The sequence below is a fragment of the Pieris brassicae genome, unplaced genomic scaffold, assembly GCF_905147105.1.
Source record: "Pieris brassicae unplaced genomic scaffold, ilPieBrab1.1, whole genome shotgun sequence".
NCBI lineage: Eukaryota > Metazoa > Arthropoda > Insecta > Lepidoptera > Pieridae > Pieris > Pieris brassicae.
Window position 1 is genome coordinate 75,354 of NW_025576202.1, and position 7,519 is coordinate 82,872.

Here is a 7,519-nt window from a genome sequence, read left to right on the forward strand (position 1 = left end):
ATGTTGAAGAGAGTGCCTGCGTCTGGCTATGCTCTCGGAGTGTAACTCCCATGATTTAGTTAATCGTTATGAAACGAATAACTGTATGTTGAAGAGAGTGCCTGCGTCTGGCTATGCTCTCGGAGTGTAACTCCCATGATTTAGTTAATCGTTATGAAACGAATAACTGTATGTTGAAGAGAGTGCCTGCGTCTGGCTATGCTCTCGGAGTGTAACTCCCATGATTTAGTTAATCGTTATGAAACGAATAACTGTATGTTGAAGAGAGTGCCTGCGTCTGGCTATGCTCTCGGAGTGTAACTCCCATGATTTAGTTAATCGTTATGAAACGAATAACTGTATGTAGAAGAGAGTGCCTGCGTCTGGCTATGCTCTCGGAGTGTAACTCCCATGATTTAGTTAATCGTTATGAAACGAATAACTGTATGTAGAAGAGAGTGCCTGCGTCTGGCTATGCTCTCGGAGTGTAACTCCCATGATTTAGTTAATCGTTATGAAACGAATAACTGTATGTAGAAGAGAGTGCCTGCGTCTGGCTATGCTCTCGGAGTGTAACTCCCATGATTTAGTTAATCGTTATGAAACGAATAACTGTATGTTGAAGAGAGTGCCTGCGTCTGGCTATGCTCTCGGAGTGTAACTCCCATGATTTAGTTAATCGTTATGAAACGAATAACTGTATGTTGAAGAGAGTGCCTGCGTCTGGCTATGCTCTCGGAGTGTAACTCCCATGATTTAGTTAATCGTTATGAAACGAATAACTGTATGTAGAAGAGAGTGCCTGCGTCTGGCTATGCTCTCGGAGTGTAACTCCCATGATTTAGTTAATCGTTATGAAACGAATAACTGTATGTTGAAGAGAGTGCCTGCGTCTGGCTATGCTCTCGGAGTGTAACTCCCATGATTTAGTTAATCGTTATGAAACGAATAACTGTATGTTGAAGAGAGTGCCTGCGTCTGGCTATGCTCTCGGAGTGTAACTCCCATGATTTAGTTAATCGTTATGAAACGAATAACTGTATGTTGAAGAGAGTGCCTGCGTCTGGCTATGCTCTCGGAGTGTAACTCCCATGATTTAGTTAATCGTTATGAAACGAATAACTGTATGTTGAAGAGAGTGCCTGCGTCTGGCTATGCTCTCGGAGTGTAACTCCCATGATTTAGTTAATCGTTATGAAACGAATAACTGTATGTAGAAGAGAGTGCCTGCGTCTGGCTATGCTCTCGGAGTGTAACTCCCATGATTTAGTTAATCGTTATGAAACGAATAACTGTATGTAGAAGAGAGTGCCTGCGTCTGGCTATGCTCTCGGAGTGTAACTCCCATGATTTAGTTAATCGTTTTGAAACGAATAACTGTATGTTGAAGAGAGTGCCTGCGTCTGGCTATGCTCTCGGAGTGTAACTCTCATGATTTAGTTAATCGTTATGAAATGAATAACTGTATGTTGAAGAGAGTGCCTGCGTCTGGCTATGCTCTCGGAGTGTAACTCCCATGATTTAGTTAATCGTTATGAAACGAATAACTGTATGTAGAAGAGAGTGCCTGCGTCTGGCTATGCTCTCGGAGTGTAACTCCCATGATTTAGTTAATCGTTATGAAACGAATAACTGTATGTAGAAGAGAGTGCCTGCGTCTGGCTATGCTCTCGGAGTGTAACTCCCATGATTTAGTTAATCGTTATGAAACGAATAACTGTATGTTGAAGAGAGTGCCTGCGTCTGGCTATGCTCTCGGAGTGTAACTCCCATGATTTAGTTAATCGTTATGAAACGAATAACTGTATGTTGAAGAGAGTGCCTGCGTCTGGCTATACTCTCGGAGTGTAACTCCCATGATTTAGTTAATCGTTATGAAACGAATAACTGTATGTTGAAGAGAGTGCCTGCGTCTGGCTATGCTCTCGGAGTGTAACTCCCATGATTTAGTTAATCGTTATGAAACGAATAACTGTATGTTGAAGAGAGTGCCTGCGTCTGGCTATGCTCTCGGAGTGTAACTCCCATGATTTAGTTAATCGTTATGAAACGAATAACTGTATGTTGAAGAGAGTGCCAGCGTCTGGCTATGCTCTCGGAGTGTAACTCCCATGATTTAGTTAATCGTTATGAAACGAATAACTGTATGTAGAAGAGAGTGCCTGCGTCTGGCTATGCTCTCGGAGTGTAACTCCCATGATTTAGTTAATCGTTATGAAACGAATAACTGTATGTAGAAGAGAGTGCCTGCGTCTGGCTATGCTCTCGGAGTGTAACTCCCATGATTTAGTTAATCGTTATGAAACGAATAACTGTATGTAGAAGAGAGTGCCTGCGTCTGGCTATGCTCTCGGAGTGTAACTCCCGTGATTTAGTTAATCGTTATGAAACGAATAACTGTATGTTGAAGAGAGTGCCTGCGTCTGGCTATGTATGCTCTCGGAGTGTAACTCCCATGATTTAGTTAATCGTTATGAAACGAATAACTGTATGTTGAAGAGAGTGCCTGCGTCTGGCTATGTATGCTCTCGGAGTGTAACTCCCATGATTTAGTTAATCGTTATGAAACGAATAACTGTATGTTGAAGAGAGTGCCTGCGTCTGGCTATGCTCTCGGAGTGTAACTCCCATGATTTAGTTAATCGTTATGAAACGAATAACTGTATGTAGAAGAGAGTGCCTGCGTCTGGCTATGCTCTCGGAGTGTAACTCCCATGATTTAGTTAATCGTTATGAAACGAATAACTGTATGTTGAAGAGAGTGCCTGCGTCTGGCTATGCTCTCGGAGTGTAACTCCCATGATTTAGTTAATCGTTATGAAACGAATAACTGTATGTTGAAGAGAGTGCCTGCGTCTGGCTATGCTCTCGGAGTGTAACTCCCATGATTTAGTTAATCGTTATGAAACGAATAACTGTATGTTGAAGAGAGTGCCTGCGTCTGGCTATGCTCTCGGAGTGTAACTCCCATGATTTAGTTAATCGTTATGAAACGAATAACTGTATGTAGAAGAGAGTGCCTGCGTCTGGCTATGCTCTCGGAGTGTAACTCCCATGATTTAGTTAATCGTTATGAAACGAATAACTGTATGTTGAAGAGAGTGCCTGCGTCTGGCTATGCTCTCGGAGTGTAACTCCCATGATTTAGTTAATCGTTATGAAACGAATAACTGTATGTTGAAGAGAGTGCCTGCGTCTGGCTATACTCTCGGAGTGTAACTCCCATGATTTAGTTAATCGTTATGAAACGAATAACTGTATGTTGAAGAGAGTGCCTGCGTCTGGCTATGCTCTCGGAGTGTAACTCCCATGATTTAGTTAATCGTTATGAAACGAATAACTGTATGTTGAAGAGAGTGCCTGCGTCTGGCTATGCTCTCGGAGTGTAACTCCCATGATTTAGTTAATCGTTATGAAACGAATAACTGTATGTTGAAGAGAGTGCCAGCGTCTGGCTATGCTCTCGGAGTGTAACTCCCATGATTTAGTTAATCGTTATGAAACGAATAACTGTATGTAGAAGAGAGTGCCTGCGTCTGGCTATGCTCTCGGAGTGTAACTCCCATGATTTAGTTAATCGTTATGAAACGAATAACTGTATGTAGAAGAGAGTGCCTGCGTCTGGCTATGCTCTCGGAGTGTAACTCCCATGATTTAGTTAATCGTTATGAAACGAATAACTGTATGTAGAAGAGAGTGCCTGCGTCTGGCTATGCTCTCGGAGTGTAACTCCCGTGATTTAGTTAATCGTTATGAAACGAATAACTGTATGTTGAAGAGAGTGCCTGCGTCTGGCTATGTATGCTCTCGGAGTGTAACTCCCATGATTTAGTTAATCGTTATGAAACGAATAACTGTATGTTGAAGAGAGTGCCTGCGTCTGGCTATGTATGCTCTCGGAGTGTAACTCCCATGATTTAGTTAATCGTTATGAAACGAATAACTGTATGTTGAAGAGAGTGCCTGCGTCTGGCTATGCTCTCGGAGTGTAACTCCCATGATTTAGTTAATCGTTATGAAACGAATAACTGTATGTAGAAGAGAGTGCCTGCGTCTGGCTATGCTCTCGGAGTGTAACTCCCATGATTTAGTTAATCGTTATGAAACGAATAACTGTATGTTGAAGAGAGTGCCTGCGTCTGGCTATGCTCTCGGAGTGTAACTCCCATGATTTAGTTAATCGTTATGAAACGAATAACTGTATGTTGAAGAGAGTGCCTGCGTCTGGCTATGCTCTCGGAGTGTAACTCCCATGATTTAGTTAATCGTTATGAAACGAATAACTGTATGTTGAAGAGAGTGCCTGCGTCTGGCTATGCTCTCGGAGTGTAACTCCCATGATTTAGTTAATCGTTATGAAACGAATAACTGTATGTAGAAGCTGCGTCTGGCTATGCTCTCGGAGTGTAACTCCCATGATTTAGTTAATCGTTATGAAACGAATAACTGTATGTAGAAGAGAGTGCCTGCGTCTGGCTATGCTCTCGGAGTGTAACTCCCATGATTTAGTTAATCGTTATGAAACGAATAACTGTATGTTGAAGAGAGTGCCTGCGTCTGGCTATGCTCTCGGAGTGTAACTCCCATGATTTAGTTAATCGTTATGAAACGAATAACTGTATGTTGAAGAGAGTGCCTGCGTCTGGCTATGCTCTCGGAGTGTAACTCCCATGATTTAGTTAATCGTTATGAAACGAATAACTGTATGTTGAAGAGAGTGCCAGCGTCTGGCTATGCTCTCGGAGTGTAACTCCCATGATTTAGTTAATCGTTATGAAACGAATAACTGTATGTAGAAGAGAGTGCCTGCGTCTGGCTATGCTCTCGGAGTGTAACTCCCATGATTTAGTTAATCGTTATGAAACGAATAACTGTATGTTGAAGAGAGTGCCTGCGTCTGGCTATGCTCTCGGAGTGTAACTCCCATGATTTAGTTAATCGTTATGAAACGAATAACTGTATGTAGAAGAGAGTGCCTGCGTCTGGCTATGCTCTCGGAGTGTAACTCCCATGATTTAGTTAATCGTTATGAAACGAATAACTGTATGTAGAAGAGAGTGCCTGCGTCTGGCTGTGCTCTCGGAGTGTAACTCCCATGATTTAGTTAATCGTTATGAAACGAATAACTGTATGTTGAAGAGAGTGCCTGCGTCTGGCTATGCTCTCGGAGTGTAACTCCCATGATTTAGTTAATCGTTATGAAACGAATAACTGTATGTTGAAGAGAGTGCCTGCGTCTGGCTATGCTCTCGGAGTGTAACTCCCATGATTTAGTTAATCGTTATGAAACGAATAACTGTATGTTGAAGAGAGTGCCTGCGTCTGGCTATGCTCTCGGAGTGTAACTCCCATGATTTAGTTAATCGTTATGAAACGAATAACTGTATGTTGAAGAGAGTGCCTGCGTCTGGCTATACTCTCGGAGTGTAACTCCCATGATTTAGTTAATCGTTATGAAACGAATAACTGTATGTTGAAGAGAGTGCCTGCGTCTGGCTATGCTCTCGGAGTGTAACTCCCATGATTTAGTTGATCGTTATGAAACGAATAACTGTATGTTGAAGAGAGTGCCTGCGTCTGGCTATGCTCTCGGAGTGTAACTCCCATGATTTAGTTAATCGTTATGAAACGAATAACTGTATGTAGAAGAGAGTGCCTGCGTCTGGCTATGCTCTCGGAGTGTAACTCCCATGATTTAGTTAATCGTTATGAAACGAATAACTGTATGTTGAAGAGAGTGCCTGCGTCTGGCTATGCTCTCGGAGTGTAACTCCCATGATTTAGTTAATCGTTATGAAACGAATAACTGTATGTTGAAGAGAGTGCCTGCGTCTGGCTATGCTCTCGGAGTGTAACTCCCATGATTTAGTTAATCGTTATGAAACGAATAACTGTATGTTGAAGAGAGTGCCTGCGTCTGGCTATGCTCTCGGAGTGTAACTCCCATGATTTAGTTAATCGTTATGAAACGAATAACTGTATGTTGAAGAGAGTGCCTGCGTCTGGCTATGCTCTCGGAGTGTAACTCCCATGATTTAGTTAATCGTTATGAAACGAATAACTGTATGTTGAAGAGAGTGCCTGCGTCTGGCTATGCTCTCGGAGTGTAACTCCCATGATTTAGTTAATCGTTATGAAACGAATAACTGTATGTTGAAGAGAGTGCCTGCGTCTGGCTATACTCTCGGAGTGTAACTCCCATGATTTAGTTAATCGTTATGAAACGAATAACTGTATGTTGAAGAGAGTGCCTGCGTCTGGCTATGCTCTCGGAGTGTAACTCCCATGATTTAGTTAATCGTTATGAAACGAATAACTGTATGTTGAAGAGAGTGCCTGCGTCTGGCTATGCTCTCGGAGTGTAACTCCCATGATTTAGTTAATCGTTATGAAACGAATAACTGTATGTTGAAGAGAGTGCCTGCGTCTGGCTATGCTCTCGGAGTGTAACTCCCATGATTTAGTTAATCGTTATGAAACGAATAACTGTATGTTGAAGAGAGTGCCTGCGTCTGGCTATGCTCTCGGAGTGTAACTCCCATGATTTAGTTAATCGTTATGAAACGAATAACTGTATGTTGAAGAGAGTGCCTGCGTCTGGCTATGCTCTCGGAGTGTAACTCCCATGATTTAGTTAATCGTTATGAAACGAATAACTGTATGTTGAAGAGAGTGCCTGCGTCTGGCTATGCTCTCGGAGTGTAACTCCCATGATTTAGTTAATCGTTATGAAACGAATAACTGTATGTTGAAGAGAGTGCCTGCGTCTGGCTATGCTCTCGGAGTGTAACTCCCATGATTTAGTTAATCGTTATGAAACGAATAACTGTATGTTGAAGAGAGTGCCTGCGTCTGGCTATGCTCTCGGAGTGTAACTCCCATGATTTAGTTAATCGTTATGAAACGAATAACTGTATGTTGAAGAGAGTGCCTGCGTCTGGCTATGCTCTCGGAGTGTAACTCCCATGATTTAGTTAATCGTTATGAAACGAATAACTGTATGTTGAAGAGAGTGCCTGCGTCTGGCTATGCTCTCGGAGTGTAACTCCCATGATTTAGTTAATCGTTATGAAACGAATAACTGTATGTTGAAGAGAGTGCCTGCGTCTGGCTATGCTCTCGGAGTGTAACTCCCATGATTTAGTTAATCGTTATGAAACGAATAACTGTATGTAGAAGAGAGTGCCTGCGTCTGGCTATGCTCTCGGAGTGTAACTCCCATGATTTAGTTAATCGTTATGAAACGAATAACTGTATGTAGAAGAGAGTGCCTGCGTCTGGCTATGCTCTCGGAGTGTAACTCCCATGATTTAGTTAATCGTTATGAAACGAATAACTGTATGTAGAAGAGAGTGCCTGCGTCTGGCTATGCTCTCGGAGTGTAACTCCCATGATTTAGTTAATCGTTATGAAACGAATAACTGTATGTAGAAGAGAGTGCCTGCGTCTGGCTATGCTCTCGGAGTGTAACTCCCATGATTTAGTTAATCGTTATGAAACGAATAACTGTATGTTGAAGAGAGTGCCTGCGTCTGGCTAT